The sequence below is a fragment of the Entelurus aequoreus genome, linkage group LG05 (assembly GCF_033978785.1).
Source record: "Entelurus aequoreus isolate RoL-2023_Sb linkage group LG05, RoL_Eaeq_v1.1, whole genome shotgun sequence".
In the NCBI taxonomy this organism is placed as follows: domain Eukaryota; kingdom Metazoa; phylum Chordata; class Actinopteri; order Syngnathiformes; family Syngnathidae; genus Entelurus; species Entelurus aequoreus.
The window spans coordinates 40,105,061-40,119,259 of record NC_084735.1 but is presented as its reverse complement, the minus strand read 5'-3'; positions in this window follow the sequence as shown (position 1 = coordinate 40,119,259).

Sequence of the window (14,199 nt, the reverse complement as noted above, 5' to 3'; positions counted from 1 at the left end):
AGACAGAAAAGGGAGAATGGACACATTTTGGCTTAAAAACTAACATTAAAAGTGAAGCTATAACACTGAAACGCCGCTTTAAAACATGGCTAGCTAGCTAGCGGCTAACATCCATTCGCTGTCTGCAGTGTTTTAGCTAGTTGTAAGTCACTAATCCTCGCCTCCATAGCGACAAAGTAAGTTTCTTACAAGTATCATCCCTGCAGGATGAGGAATAGCTAAACATGCTTCATTACACATCATAGGAGGATACAATAGCTCACCGGCGTCACCGCTAACAAAAGATAGCGCTCCTCAATGTAAACAAATGCCATGGGTGATATCCACTGTAATGATAACAACTACAAGAGCGTATCTAGTCGATACTACAATGATTATATCGATATTTTTTATCGTCACAAAAAAAGTATTTTCCTTTTTTTAAAATTCATATTATGTTTATAAACTCAGGAAATATGTCCCTAGGCACATGAGGACTTTGAATATGACCAATGTATGATACTGTAACTACTTGGTATCGGATCGATACCTAAATTTGTGGTATCATCTAAAACTAATGTAAAGTATCAAACAACAGAAGAATAAGTGATTATTACATTTTAACAAAAGAGTAGATAGAACATGTTAAAACGGAAAATAACCTGATATTAACAGCAAATGAACAAGTGGATTAATAATCCATTTTTACAGTTTATCCCTCATAATTTTGACAAAATAATAGAATGAGAACTGACACAATATTTTACTGCATGCATCAGCAGCCAAATTTGGAGCCTTTGTTTGTTTACGTACTACTCAAAGACAAGCTGTCTAGTATGTAACTCTTATAATTAGTACAGTTCTTGCAACTAAGGAAAACATATTTTGCTAAAATGTTTATTATAATAGATCCAAAATAGTAAGCAGTCGCTACAAACCTTTTGGAAATTGGTCGAGACTATTATTTCTAAAGTCAGTCATAAAAGGAAAACGTAAATTAGTCTGCCGTATGCCAGAGCTTCAGATTAATCTCTTTGCAAAGGTAAATTGTTCTTAGGCTTGCAAGGTCAGAGTTGGTCAGTATTGGAATGCCATGCACAATATTGACTGAACAAATGCTTGGAGGAAAGATTGATGTTTCAAAACAGTGAAGCCTTTTAGGGCAGTGAAGCAGCAACTTTCCTCCCTGTCTGCTGCAAACTCTGCCTTTTCTGCTTCACCGCCAGTTGCACTTCAGATGAACTGGACTAATTTGCGTGTATAAAACTTGAAATCAAATAAACAACCTGGCAAAATTGATTCACTGGTGTACTCTGCCAACTCTGTCTATATGATTGTCCAAGTTTGTGGTCTTCCAACAAAAGTGAATCCACTCGTTGATTTGAATCCTATCATACTACCCAAATTGTGTACCTCGGAATAAGAAAGCCACATAATTTACACCTTTTAAATTAAACACAAATGAAATACATAGCGCATGTTTTCAAGTACTCCCCTGAGATAAGACATATCCCAGTATGTGAAATGAAAGAACTCCCAGTCGTTAAGTCTAATTAAAATTTGGAGGCCAGATGCTTTGCCTTCTCTCTATCCCCAATGAATACATTTGGCTGCCATCGGCTTCTACATTTTTCAAGAAGCTGTTTGGATGCAATATAAAGCAAGAAAAATGAGCTACATTTTCCTCCAGTGGCTATTCTTATATCAGTGGCCTTTGATAAAGATAAGAGAGGCGATAGTCACCCATGATTTCTTTAAGATATGGGATTTACAGATTACACTGTTATACTGTATCTTTATTAAAAATGAGCACATCAGAATGACAAAGAGGGTTGACTGACCTGTGCCCTTCAGTCTTCCAACCCACAACTCTTTAGTGCCCCCCTGGTGGCTCCCTGGAGCTTTTTCAAAAATTTATGAAATGGGAAAAAGATAGGGGATACAATGTTTTTTTTGTTTTAATATGGTTTCAGTAGGAGGACAAGCAAGACACCAACCTTCCTAATTGTCAGAAAGGCCACTGTTTAATATATTTGTCTATGCTTCATTGATGAGAGTATTTGGCGAGCACCGTTTTGTTCTACTAATTTCGGCGGTCCATAAATGCACCGTAGTTGTGTGGCCTGTGACTCAGCAGTTTGTTTACATCGGGGGTACCCATTAGATCAGGGGTGGCCACAATTTTTCAGCAGGTGAGCTACTTTTCAAATGACCAAGTCGAGGTGATCTACCTCATCCTCATATTTGGCCACCTGCCTTTACTCACATATGAACTTGAAGTGCCATTCCATCCATGGAATTGTCCAAAATGTTTTGGTATCCTGGAGCATTCAAAATTCCTCCTCCACCAAATTTCACGACTGGATTTGTTGCACAGGTGGCATCCTATGACAGTTCCACGCTGGAAATCACTGAGAGCCGACCATTCTTTCACAAACGTTTGTAGAAACCGTCTGCATGCCTAAGTGCTTGATTTTATACACCGGGCCTAGTGATTAGGACACCTGATTCTCATCATTTGGATGGGTGGCCAAATACTTTTGGCAATATAGTGTGTGTGTTTATATATATATATATATATATATATATATATATATATATATATATATATATATATATATATATATATATATATATATATATATATATATATATATATATATGTATATATCTGTGTATATTTATTTATTTATACTGTATATGTATATACTGTATTTATATTTATTTATTTTGACATTTTTGTTAACATGTTAAGGGTGTTTTCATGAAAATACAACCCTGTTTAACATAAAGATTCCCTTATTTCATGAAGGTAAAGATATAAGTTGGTGTATTACCTTATTCAGATGACTTGCATTGATTGGAATCAGACAAGATTCACAGTAGTGCAGATAACTTCCACATTTTCGAACTTACATTGTGGAGGACAAAAAAGTCCTCCTTTGTATATGAAAGAGGTTGGTTTTTGGCATCTTATTTGTCCAGCTTCCATACTCGTATCCTTGACAAGAAATACATTGATGGCAAACTCTGTAGCCTGCTAGCTTGCGTGCGCTAGCTTTTTGAGACTCTTATTTTGCTAGCACAGGCAAGATGGAGCAGCACTTTTATTGTGAAGACAGGAACTGTGCGGTCGGTCTTTAGGTTTTTGTTGGCAGGTACGACGCGAGAGTCTATTTTTCGCCTTAATAACAGTGGGTTTTTTTCACCCTGAGCTCGCAGCAGCCAGCGTCATCTCACAAGATCCTTGGATGTCTTGAATGTTAATCAAGTGATGAAAGTGATGTCATAGTGAAGATTGATGATCGCATATTTTTAGGTCTGTTTTTACAATGCCTGGCTGGCAATCGACTGACACACCCTCTGCGATCAACCGGCAGGTCGCGATCAACGTAATGGGCACCCGTACATTAGATCAATCGCGAGCTACCGGTTGATGGGGGAGGGTGTGTCACTCGATCGTGAGGAATAAAAAAAAAAGACCTAAAATATACTGATCAGCAATCTTCACTACGACGTCACTTTCGTCACCTGGTGGACATTCAGGGCACCTGAGGATCTGTGCGATGACGCTGGCTGCTCGGAGCTTAACATAAAGAAGAAAAAAACAACCGGCAGGAACACGAGAAACACTTTCTATTTCAACAGACTCTCTCTCCTTACCGGCTGTCAGAAGTCAAAAGTTCCTGTTTTCACAATAAAAGTGCTGCTCTATCCTGCCTGTGCTAACAAAATTAAAGTCTCAGAAAGCTAGCGCATACGAGCTAGCGAGCTACGGAGTTAACTCCAATGTATTTCTTGTAATGGGTATAAAAACGAGTATGAAAGCTGGACAGATAAAAAGCTAAAAACAACCACTTTCATGTGGTGTTGGGAACAAAGGAGGACTTTTTATCCCCTCCACAATGTAAATTCAAAGTTGTGGAGCTTATCAGCAACTACTGTGAATCCTGTCTGATTCCAATCAATGCAAGTCATCAGAATAAGGTAATACACCAACTTATATTCTTGTCTTCATGAAAGAAGAGAATTCTTTATGTGTTAACAATTTTCATATTTATATTAAACACCTTAAACAGGTGAACAAAAAAACATCTATTGTATATAAAGATGAGTTACATCATCTTGACTTGGTCATTTCATAAGTAGCACACCTGCTGAAAAAGTGTTGGCACCGCTGGTTTACATGTATAACTTTCTCAGACGCTGCCACAGAAATACATGTTTTATGCCACTCCTTTATCTCATTTTGACAACCAAACATTTAATGCTGTACGCGAATGCACAAAGGTGAGCTTTGTTGATGTTATTGACTTGTGTAGACTAGATGTATTGACTTGTTTTTGACTTGTGTGGAGTGCTAATCAGGCATATTTGGTCAGCTATTTAGGCAAGCATCATCATGGCTCGTTTGTAGGTATATTTGAGCTCATTTAATTTCCTTTACCTATGTCCTCTGTGTATTTAATTTACAGTATATGTTCATGTCTCATGACACTATCTGTATGTCATATTGGCTGCATTTCTGATAGTTGTGGGTCATACTGTTATAAACCACAGCAAACGTTGCCCAGCTTGCCAGAGATTGTAATAAATCCATTAGAAGAAGACAGCCTGCGGTTTCCTTTAACATGGACACACACATTTATACCTTTGGCCATTCTAAGCCAGTAATTTCCAGACGTTATCTCACCCTCTGGGAAGCCTCCGTTTTACTAATATTTTCCAATAATGGAGGAGATAACCAATGCAATAGATAGTAAAAAATGTGCTGCTGCAGTGTTTATGGATCTAATAAAAGCATTAGACACAATTAATCATAGCATCTTAATAAAAAAAATGTTATGTCAGACCCACTCGACATCCGTTGCTTTCGGTCTCCCCTAGAGGGGGGGGGTTACCCACATATGCGGTCCTCTCCAAGGTTTCTCATAGTCATTCACCGACGTCCCACTGGGGTGAGTTTTTCCTTGCCCGTATGTGGGCTCTGTACCGAGGATGTCGTTGTGGCTTGTACAGCCCTTTGAGACACTTGTGATTTAGGGCTATATAAATAAACATTGATTGATTGATTGATTGAGAACGGTATGGCATCAGTGTTGGTCTTGAACTGGATTAGAAGCTATTTAACCATCAGGAAGCAATACGTGAACATAGGCAAACACACTTCTACAGAGCTGAAAATATTTTGAGACGTACCTCAGGGATCAATACTTGGACCAATATTGTTAAATATCTATATAAACAACATTTGTAAAAGTACAAAGAACTTAATGTTAGTATCTTTTGCAGATGACACAACTGTGTTTTGTTCAGGAGAGAACACACAGAAGATAATACAAATAATAACAGAAGAAATGAACAAATTAAAAAGATGGTTTGACAAAAACAGACTATATTTGAATCTCAGTACAACTAAAATAATGCTATTTGGTAACAGTAGAAGAGAAAGTCAAACATAAATACAAATAGACGTAGTAGACATTGAAAGGGTAAAAAAAAAAACATTTTTGGGTCTAATAATAGATGATAAAATGAATTGGAAATCTCATGTAAAAAATATACAACATCAAGTAGCAAGAAACACGTCAATAATGAACAAAGCAAAACATGTTCTAGATCAAAAGTCACTTCATATTCTTTACTGCTCGCTAGTGTTACCATATCTGACTTGTTGTGTAGAAATATGGGGAAATAACTACAAATGTGCGCTTCAGAGGTGGGACCAAGTCATTGCTTTGCAAGTCACAAGTAAGTCTCAAGTCTTTGCCCTCAAGTCTCGAGTCAAGTCCCGAGTCAAGACAGGCAAGTCCCGAGTCAAGTCCAAAGTCAAGACTGGAAAGTCTCAAGTCAAGTCCCAAGTCCTGCATTTTGAATTTCGAGTCCTTTCAAGTCCTTTTAGCCACAGACTAATATATTTACACAGATTGTGTATGCTTTTAAAATGCTGTATTTATTTATTAAAACAAGTGCATTTGAAATTGCAGGGAAAAAAATAGTGCTGACATTGCACCTCATGATTGTACTATTATCCAGTCATTTTAAACATTTAACTCATTCCTTTACAGAATAAACACATTTGAAAAAACAAGTGCAACTGTACTTATTTGCACAAAAGTGTTAACATTGTATTTCCATGGCATATTGCATTGTAACTAGTTCCACAGCACTTTCTATTCTGTTCTTACCTTATCTTATTGATCTCATCTCATACTGAATGTGTGTTGATGTGTGCGTACATATGAAAAACATAACAAAAACATGAACAAAACAATGAACAGAGTTGTACTTTTTAGATGTCAGGGCCCTATGCAATATGTACACATATTCTTAATATAGTACACATTTTAACTGACCTTTATTTGACTATGTGGCTAAAATACGCAGTGCTTCTGACCGCCGTCTAACGTTACGTTACTGTGTGTGATACATTGATTAACGTAACGTTATGTATAGGTACCTCATGCAGCCCTGCTTAAAAAAAATCACTTGACAAAAAGTATGAATAAGGTTAGCGAACTGCAGTGGACGCAACAGATTGCCGTGTTTGCAATGACGTTATAACCATAGACATCTTATAAGTAGACGCAGCATTGGCTGCTGTGACACGAGCAATTTGGCCGCCATCTTGAAGTGGTTTATGAGGAGCCGGCGAGCAGCCTAAACTGACAGTTGACAGGTAGAAAACAAAGATGGTGTTCAGCGTTTTCCTACTCAAATGAGCGGACTGTTGAAAATAGGAATCGGGTGATTACTTTTCACAAGTAAGATTTAACATTAATGTACTATTGGTTGTATTTTATGAAAATAATATTACCACAGAGTTGAGAAGGAGCAAAGATCTTTAATATTTGTATGTGAAAATCACAAAGAAATCTTCTGGGGGAGGATGACGCCCCTACAGGGGTTTGCTTTACAAACTTTCAGCCCCACCTAAAACAACATTCACCAGCCGCCACTGATTATGATGCATTCTCATTTTAGGCTAAATATAAGACAATACTTTCTTAACAGTATAATTGTAACCAGGAATAAGTCTTCAAGTAACAATATTCAAATACTAACATTGTTGGGTAAGACAGAATTTGGTTTTATTCTGAATCTAGTGAAACAGATTGGTGGTTTTAGTTGATATAAAGACTTACAGATGTTTATATATGTTTATGTTGAAGTATTTGGCAGATGCTTTTATCCAAAGCAACATACATAAAAAATACATATAAAACAATGACTGTAAACATGATCATTTAAGGGAAGAATGTAATACAAAATATCAATACAAAGTGTCAAGACAGAATAAACTCTCTGCTGCTGCAGCAACAGAGATACAGTCTATAAGATATATAGATATCTAATGTTTTCATACATTGTTTATGTAGGATATACGCATGTATATATAACCTAATCATATTGTTTCTTCAATTTAAAAATAGCTGACCGTTTTTTGCCCCTTTCTCTGGGATTATATTACCAGTTTTGATCTCGGACGTCTGGTCACTTATAGCGTATAAGAATATTATATTACTGTATTGTAAGTGGTATTCAGTGAGGTAAGATGAATTAAATGCGCTGACAGTTCATTGCTCCTGCCAAATGAATTGCCCTAGTGGAGCGGATCACCACTCCAAGATGGCGGCCCCGCGTCTCGTCTGCGCCTGTAGGCAGTAGCGCTCCATGCTGCGTACCCTTATAAGATGTCTATGGTTATAACGTTAGCAGTGAGTTTACAGCCTCACTGATTTAACTACACAGCAAATAAAAGTCACGTTACTTAGCCAATAAACGTTATCTTACATTCAAAACTTACCCTTCTTTGTGCATCTTCAAATGTCGAACGAAGTTGGAAGTTGTTACGTCTCCGTCTGTAATATTCGAACTGCATGATTTGCATAGGGCTATTCGTTTTTTGTTGACCGAGTCGTAGTTTTAATACCCGAACGAAATTAACTTTGGCTTAATTGTTTCTCACTGCCGCATTGTTTGACAATTCTTCTTCATTGGTTGTCCTGCAATTTGATTGGATGAGAGCTGTGGGATGAAAACAGCGTAGATCTAATTTGATTGGCTGTTGTAATGAGAGCACACCAGCTGACAGGAACAACGCGCTGATAGACACAGACAAAGAAAAGGAAAAATACGGAGCGGCGCGCTCCCAAAAAACTTTTTAATCTTTGGGTTTTGGGGAAAGTAGCAAGTCATGTCAAGTCAAAAGGCTCAAGTCCAAGTGAAGTCACAAGTCATTGATGTTTAAGTCTAAGTCGAGTTGCAAGTCTCTTTACATTTTGTCAAGTCGAGTCCAAAGTCATCAAATTCATGACTCGAGTCTGACTCGAGTCCAAGTCATGTGACTCGAGTCCACACCTCTGGTGCGCTTCATTCACTAACTGTGTAACAAAAAAGACCAATTAGAATAATACATAATGTTGGCTATAGAGAACATACAAACCCTTTATTTATTGAATCACAAATATTGAAATTCAACAATTTGGTGCATTTGCAAACAGCTAAAATGATGTATAAAGCAAACTATAACCTGCTACCCAAGAATATACAACAATTCTTCTCAACAAAAGAGGAGAAATATAACCTTAAAGGAAAATCAAATTTAAAACATTTGTATGTTCGTACAACACTTAAAACCTTTAGCATATCAGTATGTGGAATTAAATCATGGAATGGATTAACCAAATAAATCAAACAAAGCACCAATATGATTCAGTTTAAGAGACTGTTCAAACTACAAGTTTTCACAAATACCTGTGCAAGCAGATATTCTCAAACATGAACAACATCAAATCCAAATACTGCACCCGCCTCACAGGTAAGAGCTTGCAGTCTAATACAGCTAATATAAACACTTACATCATGCGTTGCCTTCATTATTAGACTTATATAAGGCTTATAATTTTTTGCGGCTCCTGACAGATTTATTTTTTGTACTTTTGGTCTAATGTGACTCTTACAACATTTTGGGTTGCCGAGCCCTGCACCAAACCTAAAATCTATTCATAGTAATGTCCATCCCTTAGACTCTGAAAATTGACTCAAATTACAATATCAGAGTTTATTTTAATCATTTACAGTCAAGTTCCATAGAAGTTAATGGATAGGGCATTTGTGAACGGGTAAGTCTATTACTGTGGACTGTTGTAGTTGGTATAACGACAGTCTGATAATAAATCTGCCATTTTTGAGTATTATGTTGTTTAGTTTTATCGACACCAATTGAAAGTCAATGTTATTCACTTTGGAGACTGCATCATTGAGCCATTCTGAAATTATGATCTAAAATGGTTTATGACCCCAAATTTAAGTTGAAATTGCACATCCAACTTTCAGCATTGAAACTTTTGCTTATCATAATTGATTCCTGAGCATGTTAAACTTGTGACCTCAGGAGTGGAAAATGTTCAATCTTACAAAGACATAAATGGTATAGTGTTTCACATGATGATACCTAGAAGCCTATATGTGTTCCGGTTTAAGGAACATTTTGTACAAATCTATAGCAATGACAATTACCGTCACTTATGCTCACTGCACGGCTGTGCTTTCTAATGAGAGCAGTACGAGTTGGATGAATCTGTTATTGTGGTTGTACATTTAAGTGGTGCTGCAGCATACTAAGAAGAAGTGTGTTATTGTGCAGAGACATTGTGCGGACAGGTTTACAATCGTTCACAATTTGACTGTCACAAATAGTACATTGCAGGTCCCAAATTTAAATTAGAGCTACAAAAGAAGTTAATATGTTAACACATGCTATTAATCACAAAAAAATATTGCATTTATCATGTATAAACACAAATGAATCACGATTTATTTTGACTGCACATGCTATTTTACCCTACTCCCGTATGGTTAAATGAAATGTGACGCGGGTTGTTAATTGGTCAGTGTCAATGAATATGACAGTCCAGAGACTCCGACTGGTGTGCAACTTTCACTTCAAAATACAACTCAACGGAAACCTGTTACCAAGTTTTGAGCAAATAAATGATGTGCATTCAAGTAAAACATTTTAAAAATGTTTTGCACATTTTATTCTGACAATAAATTGCATTTGTGACAAACATAGGGGTCTATTCTATATACTATATATCTAAATTATGCAAGTAATTTACTGTGATTAATCACAATTAGTTCAACTTAAAAAAGAAAAAAATGGTTAGTCAGATTAAAAAAACATAAAGTTGAAGACTTGAGTACAATTTCTCAGTGCCAAAGTCCGGAACATAGTAATAAAAACTTGCATTATATTTTGTGACCAATTGACTGTCAAATTAAAAAGTGAGAATGGTAAATGGGTTATACTTCTATAGTGCTTTTCTACCGTCAAGGTACTCAAAGCGCTTTGACACTATTTCCACATTCACACACACGTTCACAAACTGTTGGCTGGAGCTGCCATGCAAGGCCCTAACCACGACCCATCAGGAGCAAGGGTGAAGTGTCTTGCTCAAGGACACAACGGACGTGACTAGGATGGCAGAAGTTGGGGATCGAACCAAGAACAAAATGGCTTCATGGGGGAGATGCTGTAGAAGTGGTAATAGTGGTAAATAAGACTGCCCATAAAACGGTGCATCCTGAAAAGAAGGTCTGAACATACTGTAGCTCGAAAAGGGTCTGTAAAACTTAATCCGTGCAACATTTTGACCAAAGAACCACTATTACATGTTATGTAGACCACAGGGAAGTGTTTTAAATGTAGGATAAAATCATAATACAGTAGGTAAGATTGGATTAATTTCACTTTAAGCATGAGTGAAAAATTCCCTACTGACCTGATAAGACCTGTTATGTCCAAAAGAGAAAGAGACGATACAGTATTATGTCCTTACAGATGCTACCTGGTGGTTGTTTGAGCAAACTGCAGCTAGTCCTGGATAGTCCCATTCCTGAATGCTTCAGTCACACGTAAGATTATCATAGGAATGAGGCAAAAATATATATTTATATCCTGTATGACCCCTTTAAGCACTTGATCATCATTAATAGTTTATAACTTCATATACTGTACATATTTTTACTTTTTAAAATGTATGTTCAATTATTACTTCAAACTGTTTTTTCTTTAATACCTATTGCTGTAACCATTTTTATTTTTAAATATTTCTAAAAAAAGAAAAAAAAAGAACACATTTTGAGTCTTTTTTTTTTTTACAGTAGATTCCCGCCGTTTGCATGGGTTCTGTTCCGAGACAACCTTCGAATACCAGAAAGATGCCAGTAATTAAGAATGGAGACTTTTTTTTTTGGCTCAATAAATGCTTTTTAGGCACCAGTTTAAGCTATACTAGTTGACTTATCTGATTTCGGTTCAACATTTGCAATAACAGTGACAACTGCATTCAGCAGACTACGCTCATCTATATACATCATCCTTATCTCTTGAATCACCACAGCATGCTCACGACAAAACAAGTTGAACTAAAGGCATAATCCAATGAGATCTAAATGCTTAAGTCTCAATAATGTTATATTCACTAAAGACTTGCAATAACTACTTCCTGCATTTCTTTTGGGTTTGCATAATTAATATTTTGTTGCTGATGTGTTTTTTCACAAAAAATAGTTGGCCATTTCCAAAAAATACACACAAATAGGACCTTTTTTGTCTAGTTGAGGTGGTGTTTTATAATATATATATATTGTCTGTTCTGTGTTGAGCATATTAATAAAATACATATGAACAGTAAAAATTGAACATAATATTTTTACATTGAAACATATTTTGGTCAGATGCCTGTAATTATTGTCTTTTATTCAGGCCATTGTATCCTCAGAACAGGAACTTAGTCATTCTCAACAGGACTCACATTGTCATAGAAACATTTTGCCCCAAAAACCTTGATAGAGCAGCTCTCGTCTGAGATGATCGTGCAGTATCCAAAAGTATTCATCCTTAAAAATGGGCAGAGAATGATTCGTTCCACTCAATTGCGGTGCGAAATGACAGTTAAGATAAATTGAGGGAGCGCTCTACCGGCACATCAACAGTCGTTACAGTACAGTCACCCTTGTCTTAAATCCTTCCAGTTGTATCAATGGTCAAGGGTGCACTTGAAACCAAAAGTGCCTTTTGCATCGTTATTTCTTAGAGCAGGGATGTCAAACGTACAGCCCGAGGGCCGGATCAGGCCGGCGAACAGGTTTTATCCGGCCCGCAGGATGAGTTTGCTAAGTATAAAAATTAACATGAAATTTTTGAATGAAAGAAACAGATGTTCTAAATGTGTCCACTGGATGTCGCAATAGCAATTCTTTGTATCTTTGTAGATGATGCTACATATGTACAAAATAAACCACATGATGTTAGTACATCTGTCGAGAAAAATTATCAAACTACATAAATAACATACTGTAATTTGATTTTGATATAATTATTTTATCTTGAAAGATTAAAAAAATAACACCACTGAGTTGACTGATGAATATTATCACATATTTTTTTCAGAAAATATAAATAACGACAAATAAAGATAGAATACTATCAACCCCAACATGTAAGTGTAAAAAAAAAAAACAACATTATGATTTGTACAATTTCAGATTGTGCTTGTTCTATTTTCAAACAAAGAAAACAATCTGAAGTTGTCTTTATTTTTAAGTTATCGTGCCATGATTTTACTAGACCGGCCCACTTGGGAGTAGATTTTTCTCCATGTGGCCCCTGATCTAAAATGAGTTTGACACCCCTGTCTTAGAGGCTATGTTATTGAATCTCTCAGGAAGGGATGAAAGGATAGTTTGTGGAAACCTGCTTGGATGAGAGGTGAAATCTAAGCAGTCCAGATGCCATCAATTCAATAACTTGAGAATATTTTGGTTAAGAAATCAATTCAAGCAACAACAAAAAAATCTAAGGAGCCATTGAGAAGAGTCGGTTCCTGTAAGAAAACCAAGTCAAAAGAACATTTTCTGTGCGTTTTAGATTTTAGAAAAACTGCTAGCTCCAGGCGGCTAATGCAAGTAATGGGCATTCTAATACTGCGCCTATAAAGCCTTCAAAATAAACATCCATAAATCACCAACAATGCTGCATTTAGATGCTTTATATAGAGCTAACACATATAAACCTTTCTGACGTAGTGACATGGTGCCTTGCTCACTTTGCTCCTACAGCCTAGCTGTCCAAAGTCGGGACCCAAGGTGGACCACTCATCTGTGCATCAGTTGGGGACGTCTCTGCGCTGCTGACCTGTCTTTACTCAAGATGATCTCTTGCTGGCCCCACTATGGACTGGACTCTCACTATTATGTTAGATCCACTATGGACTGGACTCTCACACTATTATACTAGATCCACTCGACGTCCATTGCACCGGTCGCCCAAGGGGGGTCCCCACATCTGCGGTCCCCTCCAAGGTTTCTCATTGTTATCCCATTGGGTTGAGTTTTTTCTTGCCCTGATGTGGGATCTGAGCCAAGGATGTCGTTGTGGCTTGTGCAGCCCTTTGAGACACTCGTGAATTAGGGCTATATAAGTAAACATTGATTGATACGCTATACTATGTTACTTGAATATTTAAGTAACGGACAATAACAAGGTAACTTTAGCACCAGTTTGATTTTAAACACAATCATAATTGTATGCAGGATATATAACTAGTGGGTGCCCGCTCAGTTTGGGGGTCCTTGGCCTGGGAAACATTGACATTTGCTTTAAACGTTAACACTGACAATGTTTCTGATTTCCTCCCTTCATTTACTCCATACAGGCAACGTACAGTTACAAAAGTTAAAACATATCCAGGAATTGTAAATTTTTAATGGCAAAATATAGACTCATGAATTAAATATCAACATGGTAAACACATGCTGTGAATTAATTATCAGTCATATACCAGCAAGGGGTTGCCTCATCAAACCCCATTTTGGACATGTTGAATTGCGCAAGTGGGAGGGACTTGTCCAGGGTGTACCCCGCATTCCGCGCATTCCGCCCGAATGCAGCTGAGATAGGCTCCAGCACCCCCCTTCGACTACGAAGGGGACAAGCGGTAGAAAATGGATTTATGGATGGAATTGCGCAAGTCATATTCTTCAATGTAACTTGTTAAAGCATTTTCAAAACAAATAAACTATACATTTTGTTTATTATTGTATGAAAGCACAAGATGATGTGTCTCGACAAAACTTTCTTGAATATGTTTACCACTTGCATATCTCACATACCCACTCCTCCATTCACAAAGCTGCCCCGAATGCATGATT